We start from the raw sequence: 13,004 nt of genomic DNA, 5'->3' as shown, positions 1-13,004 counted from the left end.
GAAAATATCTATCAATTTATCTGAAGTGTGACAGACTCTGTAGGAGGGACTGAAAGTACTTTCCTAGGATGTCCCCACAGCTTAAAAAACTGGTGTTTTATGTTGTGTCAGATTAAACATTTCAGGAAAAAAAATTGATTCCATTTTGCAGTGCAGAAAATAAAAATGCATTTTCATTTTTTTGGATATATACATAGAGCTATTTTCTGCATGCAGTTCAGACGAAGGAAGAAAGGACTTGCACAGCCATGCCCAGCACCCTGGCATCTGAGCCCCCATCCACAAGGAATATAAATAAGTGGGGAAAGGGCAGAGAGACACTCTTACTAGATAAAATGTCTGCACAGCAGAGAGTTGATTTCACACAGAAAATTTGGAAAGTCTATACTCATGTTGTGAAAGAGGAAAAAAAAACAAAAGACTAAGTGCCTTGGTTGAAGATCTTAGAAACATGTAACATTTTCCTGAATTAATAAATGTTTTAAGAGTCTGAAAAGCCAAAATTTATAAATGTTTTGCACATTATCTGCAGCAACAGCAACTTTATGCATGCATGAACTTAATGAACCAACCCACAAAAACAAAAATTATTAATAAGACATTTGCTCAAGGCAGGCTAAATGAGTTGCTTCTGAGAACATCAGAGAGAGGTCTCTAATGATAGGCAGAGAGGCACAGCTGCTGGTTTGTTTTTGTACAAAGATAGTGGTCAGTGAATTTATTGCTGGGTGACAAAGAAAGAGATTTTGTAGGATTTTGGGTATAAATATTAAAATACGTTCTTTATCTGCTTTTACTTGTTTTTATGCTCCTCTTTCCTTTCATTGTTCTTATGATTTTTCTAGGGTTTGGTTGCCTAAAATTAATTTTATTCACTCTGTCTGAAATGTTTGAACTTTTTTCTTAACCACTACTGGTCCAATGTAATCGGAAGTGAGATTGATATTCTTCTGAAACTTAGTTATCATTTTGCGTCACTTCTTTCCATTGCTGTGCTTTCTTTTTAATGTGCTTATGGGGTCATTAGATTAGTCCTCCAGATGAAGGGAAGTTACTTTCCTCAGAAATAAGCAGGAAAAGACCAAAATTTAACCTTTGGGTCAAGGTATTTCACAACCACCTTCATCTTCTAAGAGTCACCATTTCTTTGCAAGGGCCGATGGGGGAGTGAGCAAGCTTCTTGCTTTTGAAGTTTGAAGCCTACCACCAGTCTTTCATGACTGGTCTCCACAAGTCTTGTGTCACTAATTAGATGTAAATGAATCATTTGTCCTCTCCCTATCAAAAACTTAATCGTACAAAGCAGTAATCTTTCAGTTCTGTACAACTAATCTTACAATGCAGCCTAAGTAGATTAAAAATTACATATCGACCACACCAAGATTTTGGAACAAAAATATTCTTCGTTACAGGTCAAAATTACTCATGTAAAGTGTAAAATTTACTAGTCTTTACTAGGTTATGCCAACCTGGAACCAGAAATACTGAAGCTTACATTTTCACTAATAAAACTTATTGAAAAAAATTTCCAAGGGAAAGTTTTCTTCCTTTTTCTAGCTCAGTAGTTAATTATAAAGGTCTGGTGACCTTAAAACAGAAAATAAACTGAAACCACCATAACCACCACCTCAGAGCCCCCAAAAAATTATCAAATCCCTTACAATCTTTGTCTGAAGTGGATATTTAGAAGGTACTATTTGCAAAAGGTCTTTATTTGGTGTTTGTGTTAGTGATATTTATTTTCAGCATCTAAAAAGATATATGTGTTAAGGGTCGACCACAAAAACCACATACTTTCTAGGAGACATATCTAAAGTGGAAAGAAAATGAAATAAACCCAAACCAAGATATTAAGATGGATATAGAAAAGATTATGTTAAGAAAAGTCATAATGGAATTCACATAAATGATATCCACAGATTCAGTAGCTGATTGGAAACACCAAATTTACTGTGGAATGTGCATTCAGAATCCTATGTCAAGATAAGCAAACAGGAGACTCATCATAAGAGTTTAGTTTCATAAAGTGGAAATCTAAGACTATTTTGCTTCATAATAAACCTGATCTTCTGATCATGAGTAAAATGCAGAACAAATACTGCCATGAAATCAAAATCCATTACTGTTTTAAAACCAGAGAATAAAATACTTTTGTTTTCGGCTGACAGAACTAGTTGAGCTTGAAAAAAATCATAACAGCTGTATTTGTGGACTGTCACTGTAGAAATTTCCTCTAAGCATTTTTGGTCTTTAAATGGAGCTCACTGAGGAAGCTCTGCAGTCTCTCCAGTTAGGTTAAACAGGTGATTTCATGGCTGTTATTTATGCAAGTTTCTTTAAGGAAATAGGCTTTTCTTTTTCCCCAGTTCTTTATGTCTCTATTGTGTTTTTCATTATACTGATCCTGTCTAGTCAAAACAAGGTCTGGTTCTTTGCTTTACTGCTTCCTCAACCCAACAGCACTCTGTGCTACAATCCCACCTGTGATTTACATCACCAGAGCTAAAACTTAACAGTCCATGAAATTTATTGCATATTGTTTGATTCATTTGTGTTGAACCATACAGAACACAAGCTAAATTGTAAATTTATCTCATATTGTTTTCAGACTGAATGATTGGTCATAGTTCACATGCAAATCAGGAGCTGCAGTGAGAATTTTAACTGCTTCATAAAAGTTAATGTCAGAGGTTTTCTGATGACTGCACCCATCTTCTTTAATGGCCTTATTTATTTATTTTTCTACATGCTTGATGCAAGTCATTCTTTCTTGCACATTTTCTATAGCTCTAATACATAGGTTTATTTTTAGACCCCTTTCTCTTTTGCTAAGTAGCATGAGGAACTGACAATAAAACCAAAATATTTCCTTCCACTCAATAACATCAAATTTCATGCTTCATTTTTTGGTCCATTTTCCCATCTGTTGAAAAACTTATGTGATCAGGAGTGTGTTTCTTGATGCATACTTTCCTCTCCATTTCTCTTATTTGAAATTGCTGTCAGGTCCAGATAAATTTTTAACTGCTTCAGTTAAAACACTGGGATGTTCTTAGGAATGTGCACATATATATCAGGGAGGAGTGAAGAAAAGCATGAGTTAGAACAAAAGGAGTGAAAGTGTTGGAAAGAGGGAATTTAGGGCTTGTTCATTTAAACCTTCCAAGATCAAGTGTATGGCTGCTTGCTGAAGCCATATATGTTTGATACTGAGATACTAGAGGATGGAGCTCTTGCTAACAGCATGCATTCAGTAGTCAGCAAACATTAGTCTTTCCATCTCACCATAGTTGAGTTGAATTGATTTGGTCATTCTCAGCCTTTTAGACTGATATGAAGAACAGAGAGGGGAAAGAGCCTTAAAGATATTTGCACCAATGCAATCATCCCTCATGTAATTACTGCTGCATTAACCTTGGAAATATAAAGAAAGGGCCTGGTCTGAGGAGAAGGAAATAGCTGAGCTTTCTATCATCATACATTCTTCACAATATTGGAAATGTCACTTAGGGCAAGATGGTTGCCCTTATGCTACTCAGTCACCCACTGCCTTTCTTCCCTGACTTCTGCTACTGAATAGTAGAGGCTCCAAATCTCAGTAGATCTGAAAGAGTAGTAATATTCATTGAGTTATTTATAAATAATCCCTAAATAAAAAACTGTAGCAATTCATATGCAGAAAGAAGAGAAGGCTCAACCCTGCTCAAAGGCCAAGTGCTATCTGTTGATTGTGCTCTCAGCATGCTGTAGGCTCCTTTACAGCACAAAAAGATGGCACTGATATTTTCATTTCAAAATCAAAGGATTACTATAATCCATCTTCTGCACAATTGATTTTGTTAAACATCCTATAAATAAGACAAAGAACCCAAAGGCTATAGAGCAGCCCTGTCGCAGACATCTTTTCACTAAAAATCCTTTCTTTAGGATTTTTGCTTCTGAGAAGCTAAGAGGCCTCAGAGACAGAATGTAAACAATGGTTATCTGCTGCTGTGGAATGCAACAGGTCCACCTGTGATTGGCCCATCTTGGATGTTTATAATTAATGGCCAATCAAGGACTGAGCTATCTCGGACAGAGTCCGAGAGAGCTGCCTTTGTTATCATTCTTCTTTTCTATTCTTAGCTTAGTTAGCTTCTGAGAAAACCTGTCCTTCTTTTTCTTTTTAGTATAGTTATAATGTAATTATATATATCATAAAATAATAAATCAAGCCTTCTGATCATGGAGTCAACATTCTCTTCTCTTCCTTCACCTGAAAACCCCTGTGACCACAGTCACACAGCCCAAACAGGAATATTAAGTCTATATTGTCCAGTTTTCAAAAACTGACCAAAAATCATGAACCAGGAAGAAAATCAAAGAGGCTGACTCTATAACCAGTTGTAGGGATGTAGCTCTGATATTTCAGAACATAATGATTGCAAAAAGTTATTTTTCTACTCTTTTAAGTCCAAACTGGCAAGACTGCCAACTTTAAGGTTTGTCAGAATGGTGCAAGAGGTGAGCTTCAAAGTGGGCAGAGCAGATTACTGCAAATTATTGCACAGTTATAACTCTTTCAGACAGGTAACATCTGGTTTGTTACTGAAAAGAATATCATATCTTCGTAAAGAAAGTGCTCAAAATATATGACTCTCCATTTTAACTTATCTGCACAAGGATAGCTCTTTGACATGAGAGATGAAACTTCTTTCTAATTTGAGCAGTGGATATTACTAAATTACCTACTAGCTTCCTTTTTTTTATTGATACAAAATCGGGATAAACAAGATATTGCAGTGTTTGATTTTGAAAATTGTGTTTTCTGATATTAATAATGTACTTTAGCAATAACAAGTGACAGTGTGACTAATTTAAAGCTTCTCAATGCTTTTAATCCATTTATTGCAGGAGGTGGGAGTACTTTTGAGGATACTCAAAGCTATTTCTTCTCTGCGAGGTGTAGTAGAATTTTAACTAGCCTCACTACTTCTCAGCACAATCACTAAAATAAAAGTGTGATATATAATCACATATTTTAATTAATTCAGCACTTGAAATAGTACATCAGATCTCAGGAGAACAATTCACCAACCATGATAAATATGCAGAATATTTCTAATCTTAGCCTTCTGAACACAATTATTTTAACTTTTAATTCCTTAAACTTCACATCCACTTTCTGTGAAAGATGGGAGAGTGCTGCATCTTAAAGGTTTCATGCAGACTTGAAATTCATATAAACCTATTTATAGCTTAATTTGCTGCAGGTAGAGGCTTTGAAAAATCATGAGACTCAGTAGATATGATTTTCCTAAAGGCAAAAATTAGGTAAAAAATATATATTTTTTTAATAACTAAAAATAATAATGTAACAGGTGAATTGTTTCCCTACCAAGGGCTTCAAAAATTTACACAAGAATCCCACTAATGTTGGGGCAAGCAAAAGTATGTCTGGTACTCAGGTTCATGTCTGACCTTGTTTGCCAGAACAGATACAGCTTTGTCCTTCATTCCCAATGTTATGGCTAGTCGTTGTCACTTTATTCAACTGCTTGATGCCATACTTTTCTAGACCGGTGATGCTGCTTTGGGTTTTGCCTTTTATTTCTTTTATATGTTTTCTATATTTTTCACACATATATTTGTAACTCTGTCACCCCTTGTATTAGTGACCTGTTTTCCCAGTACTTTTCCATGGTCTTTCCCTCGGCAGAAAGCCAAAACAAATGCCAGATCTCCAAGCCCTGGGGGGTAAAAGTCCCCAGTGCTATCTTGGTTCTTCCTGGGAACCAAGGCTGAGAACAACTCTTTGAGATACATTTTCATGGGCAAGGTACAGCCAGTGCTGAGGGAAGGACTCTAGAGAAGGGGCTTGACCTGGCAGAAGAATTGCATCATCATTTGTCCTCCTAATTTGTGCTTTTAATCAATTATGCTAATTTCCTAAAACCTATAAATATGTACTCACCCCTGTCGTGGGGTGGGCTTTTCTGGATATCTTTCCATAACTGCTCCTGAAGGCCTTCAAATAAAGATCTCCTTTTATTTTAACCTCCTTACTAAAATTATCTTGGGTTTCCAGGTTGGGAAAAAGGCAACATTAGAGTGGCTAAGCCATGCCTATCTAATGATTCTGTGATACCTCACAGCAGCAGGAGGTGGGTTCATCAAATGTAAGTGCTTTTGGGTCATTAGTTAAACATTATTATACGTGGAATTTTAGTGCAAACTTGGTTTGTATGTTAAAGATTATGTGGAAAAATATTTTTAAATAATCTTCATTAGAATAACTTTTATATTAAAATTAACAATCAAAAGTTTTGGAAAGGACATAAAAGTTTTGGATTGAGATTATTTTCTACCACTCAAAACCACAGTGGGTACAAGGAGTACTTTACAGGATATTTCTAAGTGTTTTTGTTCTGTTCCATGCAATTTTTTTTTCATTCCTCATTCTATGTGGGAAACAAATAGTCAGCAACTATCACAAAACAAGTTCCTTATGTATAAAATTTCAAGGTGTTGAAGAAAATCATATTCACAAAAGTACTGAGAAAGTAAACACCCTTTTTGAGGAAAAGAGAAAAGACCAAGACACTGTGGAAGCCTTTGACCAATACCCTCAATGTCCTCCTGCTCCAAAGTTCAGCATATCCTCTATACCCTATATGCATATCCTATGTGCACCAGGTTAGCTGTGACATTCCCAGGTTCTCTCTATACAGTAGGACTTTATTCCTCATTCTCAACAGCTGGAATTCATGGATATTTCTGCAACTGCTCCAGTCACTCCATGGGACATTCAGAAATCACTGGCAAGAGATTCCAGGGCTTTCTACTCCTTTTTTATCCCTATATGGAAATGATTTCCCAATAGCAAAATGCGTAGACATTTTCCTCAAGGCGGGAAGAGTGGAGAAACCTGAGCAGCCTGATGAAAGTCTGGTCCCTGAGTTACCCTGAGAACCCCCCGTGCAAAGAGTGTTCTCTCAAAAATCAAGGGCAGATTTGCTATCTCACACTTTGATATTAAATTATGCATATCAAAGACACAACTTCTTCCTTAGCTTTTTCAACTATTTAAAATTATGTACAACTTATTTCCCAATTACTTCTTCCCTGCGATTATTTGAAAAACCACTTCACTTGAAATTTTTCTAGAGCCACAAAATGTATCTGATGAGCTTATCTCTTCCAATCCTTTCCATTCATCATAGACTAGAAAAACGTCACTAAGTTTATTTAGTGGTTTGATTATAATTTGCTCATGAGTAAGATATTTTAGCATTTAACAAGGGTGAAATGTATGGGGAAAATAATGCAACTGCCCAAAATAATAATGTAATAATAATGTATGCTCTTAATTTCCTTTATAAAATTACTCATCTCCTTCAATATACCATTTCAGTCAATTCTTCATAATATTTGATTTATAACTCCAAGGAAAAAAATATTAGACACATCATTCCAGATGAATTACATTATTTTAACTTACAAATAAGAACCTTTCTAAATCAGAAAAAATGGTCATCTACTGACATTCTATACAGAAACCCTAGATAATCATACCATCTGTGGCAGCAGGTGAAGGCCTTTTCAGTACTTTGTGAAATGTCTTTGAGTATTAGGATTTAAACAAAACCACATTTTTATAATAGAATCTTTGATTATTTGGCATTAGATATAACTACAGAGATTTAGCTATATTTTGGCATTTCATTTGGTATTAACAGAAACTAGAAGTCAGCAGGATATCAATAAGGAAAACATTTAATTTAAATTTATTGATGTCTAAGGGGATCATATGTGTGTGTGTGTTCATGAAACAAGTGGATTGAAAAAACTAAATTCTCAAATTAATTTCTCCCACAGATCATACACAAAATTAATTTCTTAAACAATAATGAATTGGCAACAAGTGCCTGCAGTATTATTTTGTGCAAATCACTAGTATTTTATTTCAAGTAATTAAAGCAGATAAATATATTAAAATAAAGTCATTTACTTTTGTTATCATGGAAGAAAGGTTTAAGACAAAGCAGCTAATAAATCAAATAATTGCAATAGTGTACTACGTCTCATATGAAAACTGTTTTTTTATCTCTAACAGAAGGCAGAGTTGTTACAAATACCTCCTTTCACAATTTCACAGTGTTGTGTTGTTTAAGCATACAAAAAGGGATGAACGCTTATGTATAATAAGATGATTATAAATCCCTGTTTTTAAATGCATACACTTTAAAATAACTTTGCTTTTCACAAAATTAGAAATGCTGAGAAAATTCAAGTACACAAACACTCATTTCAGGGATATGAAACATTCTACTGAGATTAAAAAAAAGTACTGGGGAAGCAGTACACCTGGAATGCAAGGCAGTTCAAGGAAGAAGAAATATTTGAGTAAAACTAGTAATTTGATTTAAGAATACCTACACACCTACAGTTTTGCGGGGTAATGGAAACTGAACAATGGAACCTGTGAACAAGAAGTATCTCTGTACACTAAAAAAGTTCAAAATAAGTTTACTGATTCCAGCTGAGGTGGAAGAAAGAATACTCTGTCTAGTAGACAGAGTGGAGGAGTCAGCTCAGACCATTTTAGAGGAAAAAAGATTCCATTTTAGCTGAAGATTTATACCAGCCAAATATAAAGAGGTAACTTCAACCTTGGACTACTGCGGACAGAGTTTGCAGAAACAAATCTTTTCCTGTACTGAAAACTACACAAGGGAAGATAAAAACCAATCTTCTGCTTTGTTTTGGACAAGGAAATAACTAGGCATAACTCTTCCTGAAGTACCTGTAATGAAACGATAGAGATAGATAGATAGATAGATAGATAGATAGATAGATAGATAGATAGATAGATAGATAGATAGAGACAGACAGACAGACAGACAGACAGACAGACAGACAGATGTCTGCATGCATCCAAATATATAGACAGAGAGGTGCCAAAATTACCTGGTTTTAACAATATATTTGTACCACTTATCTTTATATCTGTCAGGGAGGCCTCATTTAGGCCTTTTAGTAGCTGAAGGGGGCTTATGAAAAGGAGGGAGAGGGACTTTTTATATGGTCAGATAGTGACAGGACAAGGAGCAACGGTCAGCATATTCTGGGATTTTGATTTGATTAGATTAGATTAGATAAACTATGAGGGAGAAGGAGACATTCTTTACTGATAGGATTGTGAGGGAATGGAACAGATTGTCCCGAGAAGCAGTGGACGCCCCATCCCTGGAAGTGTTCAAGGTCAGATTGGATGGGGCCCTGAACAACCTGATCATGGCCTCCCTGCCCATGGCAGGGGAACTAGAACTAGCTGATGTTAAAGGTCCCTTCCAACCCAAGCCATTCTATGATTCTATGAAATAAAAAAAAAAAAAATAGTATTTTTTTAGGGCAGCATTCATGAATCTCTAAGAGTGCAGTGGTAATTTCTCTGTTTCCACAGAATTCCCAATATTTACAACCAGTAAGGTATCGTTTTTTTCAGGCAGGCAGAATATAAAATTGCATTCAAGTCCGTCAAAGACATAAGTTTTATTTTTCTCTTTTTGTAAACATCTGTGCAGTATACACTTAATCACTAGCCATTTTAGCCATTTTTACAGAACACATTGATATTTTTGGCCAGAAGACTTCATGTTTTGACCTCCTTCAGACCTGAATCTGCCCAAGATGTTCTTCAAGCAGTGTTGTGAATCCATTCATTTTTTTAAATCAACACACACACACACACGCTCACACATGCATATTTAATGGAGATCTGCCACTGTTGCGTGCCTGCTTCTTAATAACTATTTGGAAAATGTTTATTCATTTTTAAAAAAATATTATCTCCAGAAAAGAATTCAAATAGGATGCATCTTGAGTTTTGCACTAAGGTCAGTGGAAGTTGTGGGTTTTTTTATCTAGAACAGTTGTCTTAATTTGTAACATCAGCTTCCAAAAATACTTCACTATTCATTCGAACTCTTACTCATTTTAAATACCCTTCAAGCAGCCATGACCTAATATGGCCCTAATGAATACTTGTATTTGCCAGACTGAATGTCCATTCTGTTTCATGATGCAGTTTTGCATTTTATCCCCTTTGTTATTCAAATAAAGTTCTGATAAGTGATGAATATGTGCTAGTATTTAGTTTTAATTAATTGCATAGGGTAATCCGATATGGCGAAATGACTGTGTGGTGTCTACAAAGCTTATATATAGTATCTTTTCTTTTCCGTATTTTTCAGACTTAAATATGCATAAAATGCACAGAAGATAATTCAAATATACAGCATAGTTAATAAAGATCTCAGTAATGACCTGGTACTGAAAATGAGGCAATTATTATTCTACACACATCCACAGCTGTTGGATTTTTTTACTTCTGAAGGCATCATTCTGAAGCCAGCTTAAAAGTTAATATAGCAAATTGACATAGATCTACTCTCATTTATTACATTTCTGTAAGTGAGAACAGATCTATAGGAATTCCTCACACAGCTAATTAGATTTGCCTTTGGCAATGTCTGTGGTGTGTATCTAGAACATTAAATGAAGTGTTGCCATCAAACTTCGTTAACAGGACAGCAGTGCTTTATCTAATGCATTTTCATGTTCACATTTCAACTCCAGATTAGATTGAGTTCCAGAATAAACAAGTTCAGCTCAATTTAGCCCAGCAGAATTGTACCCAAAATAAAATCAGCTTTAAATGTGGCCTGTTGTGTCATTTGAGGTTACATACTATCTTAAAGTCTGAGTACAACTTTCAGAAAATGATCTTTGTAATGAACACTTTGAGATTTTAATTCTTGTTTATAACAAATCCTCAACATTTGATCTAAGTAAAGTATAAAGAGACAGGATTGTTGATGGACTGCTTGAAGTTCCATGAGAGAAGAAATTAGTCTCATGGCAAGGAACAGTATGAAACAGTAATAAAAAGATTTCTCAGTACCATTGGACTATATGCTAATGGAAGTGCAAAGATCTGGAGAAAAGTGCCTTTACAACTCTGAACTATCTGTGGAAATACAAAGAGACCTGATGAATGAAGGGATAATAGGAAAAGAAAATGAGGAAGCTTTAAAAGAACTGAAAAATACATAGATGTGAAATACAGTAAAATCAATTAGAAAAATGTAACCCAAGGAAGAATAAGATTTTCAGTGATAACATTCAGAGTTTAGCTGAGATGGAAATGTCCTGAGCTGGATAGTGATAGCCTTAGATATTTCTTTTATCTTAGCTGGCTCAAAAAAGTGTGTGGAATGTTTCATTTGCCTTCAAAGTGATAAAATGTCTCAGTAGAATGGCTTATAAAAGCAGCCTTGTAATTAATGTGAGCTGCTACCAAGCTACAGGATTATAGATTTACCTATTTCTGACCTCCTTCATTCCCTCCTCTATAACACAGAAAGGCATAAATGGCTCTCCACAAATACTACCTAAAAATGCCTTCCAGAACAGCAACACCCATTTAAAAGATTAGAAAATTCTTCTTTGGGTATCTGATTCTAGTTGAACTTGTATTATCATAGAATCATAGAATTGCTTGAATTGGAAGGGACCTTAAAGACCATCTAATTCCAAACCCACTGCCATGTCCACAGGCACCTTCCACTGCACCATCTAACTTGGCTTTGAACAATTCCAGGGATGACACATCTACAGCTGCTCTGGCACCCTCTGCCAGAGCCTCACCAATCTCACAGTAAAGAATTTCTCCCTCCCATCTAATCAAAACCTACCCTCTTTCAGTTTAGATCTAATTCTAAGACAGTTTGATGTCCAGAGAAGTATGTCCAATACAATGAGGTAGGCAGGCAGGAGAGAGGGTCTTTGCCCCATTGCTACAGCTAGCTGCTATGTTTGTACAAGAAACAGATAAAAACCTCTCCTGATTGTGATAAAAGCTAACTACAGCTGGTGGTCACTTTGGGGAGAAATGGTATCTTCTCAATGTGGCACTTCCAACAATCCTGTGGCAACTAATATTCATCATGTATTTTCTCCAGGACTAGGTGGGATGGAAACTTTACAATTGAAAATTTATATAATGGAGGTCTCCTCAAAGTGATTTCTCAACTGATTTACTCATTCAAATAGTACATCTCATGATATGCTATTTGGAGTCCCATAATTGAGCTGGTTACCTCAGTTTCATTTTTAATGAACAAATGTGTAAATATGTCCTGGACTGCAAATATATCCTCCAGAGACTATAACACTGTCCTTCTCACCAGCACTAAACACAGCATTAAAAGCTTTAAGCTACAAAAAGGAAATATTTTTCTCTTTCTTTCTTCCCTTTTTTCCTTTCCTTTTTTTTCCTCTTTCTTTTCCCTTTCTCTTTTTCTTCTCTTTTTAACAATGTATCTTCTGAAGTCTACTGCTGAAAAAATTATAGGAAAGTTTGACTGGAACTTACCTTTGATTACAACAAAGAGAATATTTTCATTTCCTAAAACTGCAAACTAGATACCAGCATTCTAATTAAACTGAAATAAAAAGAAAATATTTGAAATTGCTAATAAATTTTTATAATGGATTACATGTTTTTCATGAGGAAAAAGCATATCTGAAACTCACAGCAGCCCCTTCTCTGGAGCAAGCAAGAATAAGGAATCGCTTGAAATTAAATACTTCTGTACAATTCCTAGGTAAACCACATTTTAAAAGCATTAGTGCATGTCCTGAGAAATACATCTTCAAGGGTAAGTCATTGTGGATATTTATTTTATGTCCAGAGACTATGTTGCTTCATAACAGATTTGAATGAAGGAGGGTCTTTTTTATTTAGAGTGGTCACAATGTTTTTGTGAAGTGTATTAAGCAAACAATGGAATTCTGTTCAACTGAAAGCAATTGAAAAAACACAATTATACCTAGACTGAATTCCACAGTAGGATCTTAAATGATTGATGTTGAGTAATTTAGCTACAGAACAAGATGTTTTGTTGGGGTTAGCTGTAGCATCTTTTTTCATTTCCTTGTAAGGCAAGCCAGTTATTTAA

This window comes from Molothrus aeneus, chromosome 1 (assembly GCF_037042795.1).
Source record: "Molothrus aeneus isolate 106 chromosome 1, BPBGC_Maene_1.0, whole genome shotgun sequence".
NCBI classification, from domain to species: domain Eukaryota; kingdom Metazoa; phylum Chordata; class Aves; order Passeriformes; family Icteridae; genus Molothrus; species Molothrus aeneus.
Note: the sequence above shows the minus strand (reverse complement) of the source record.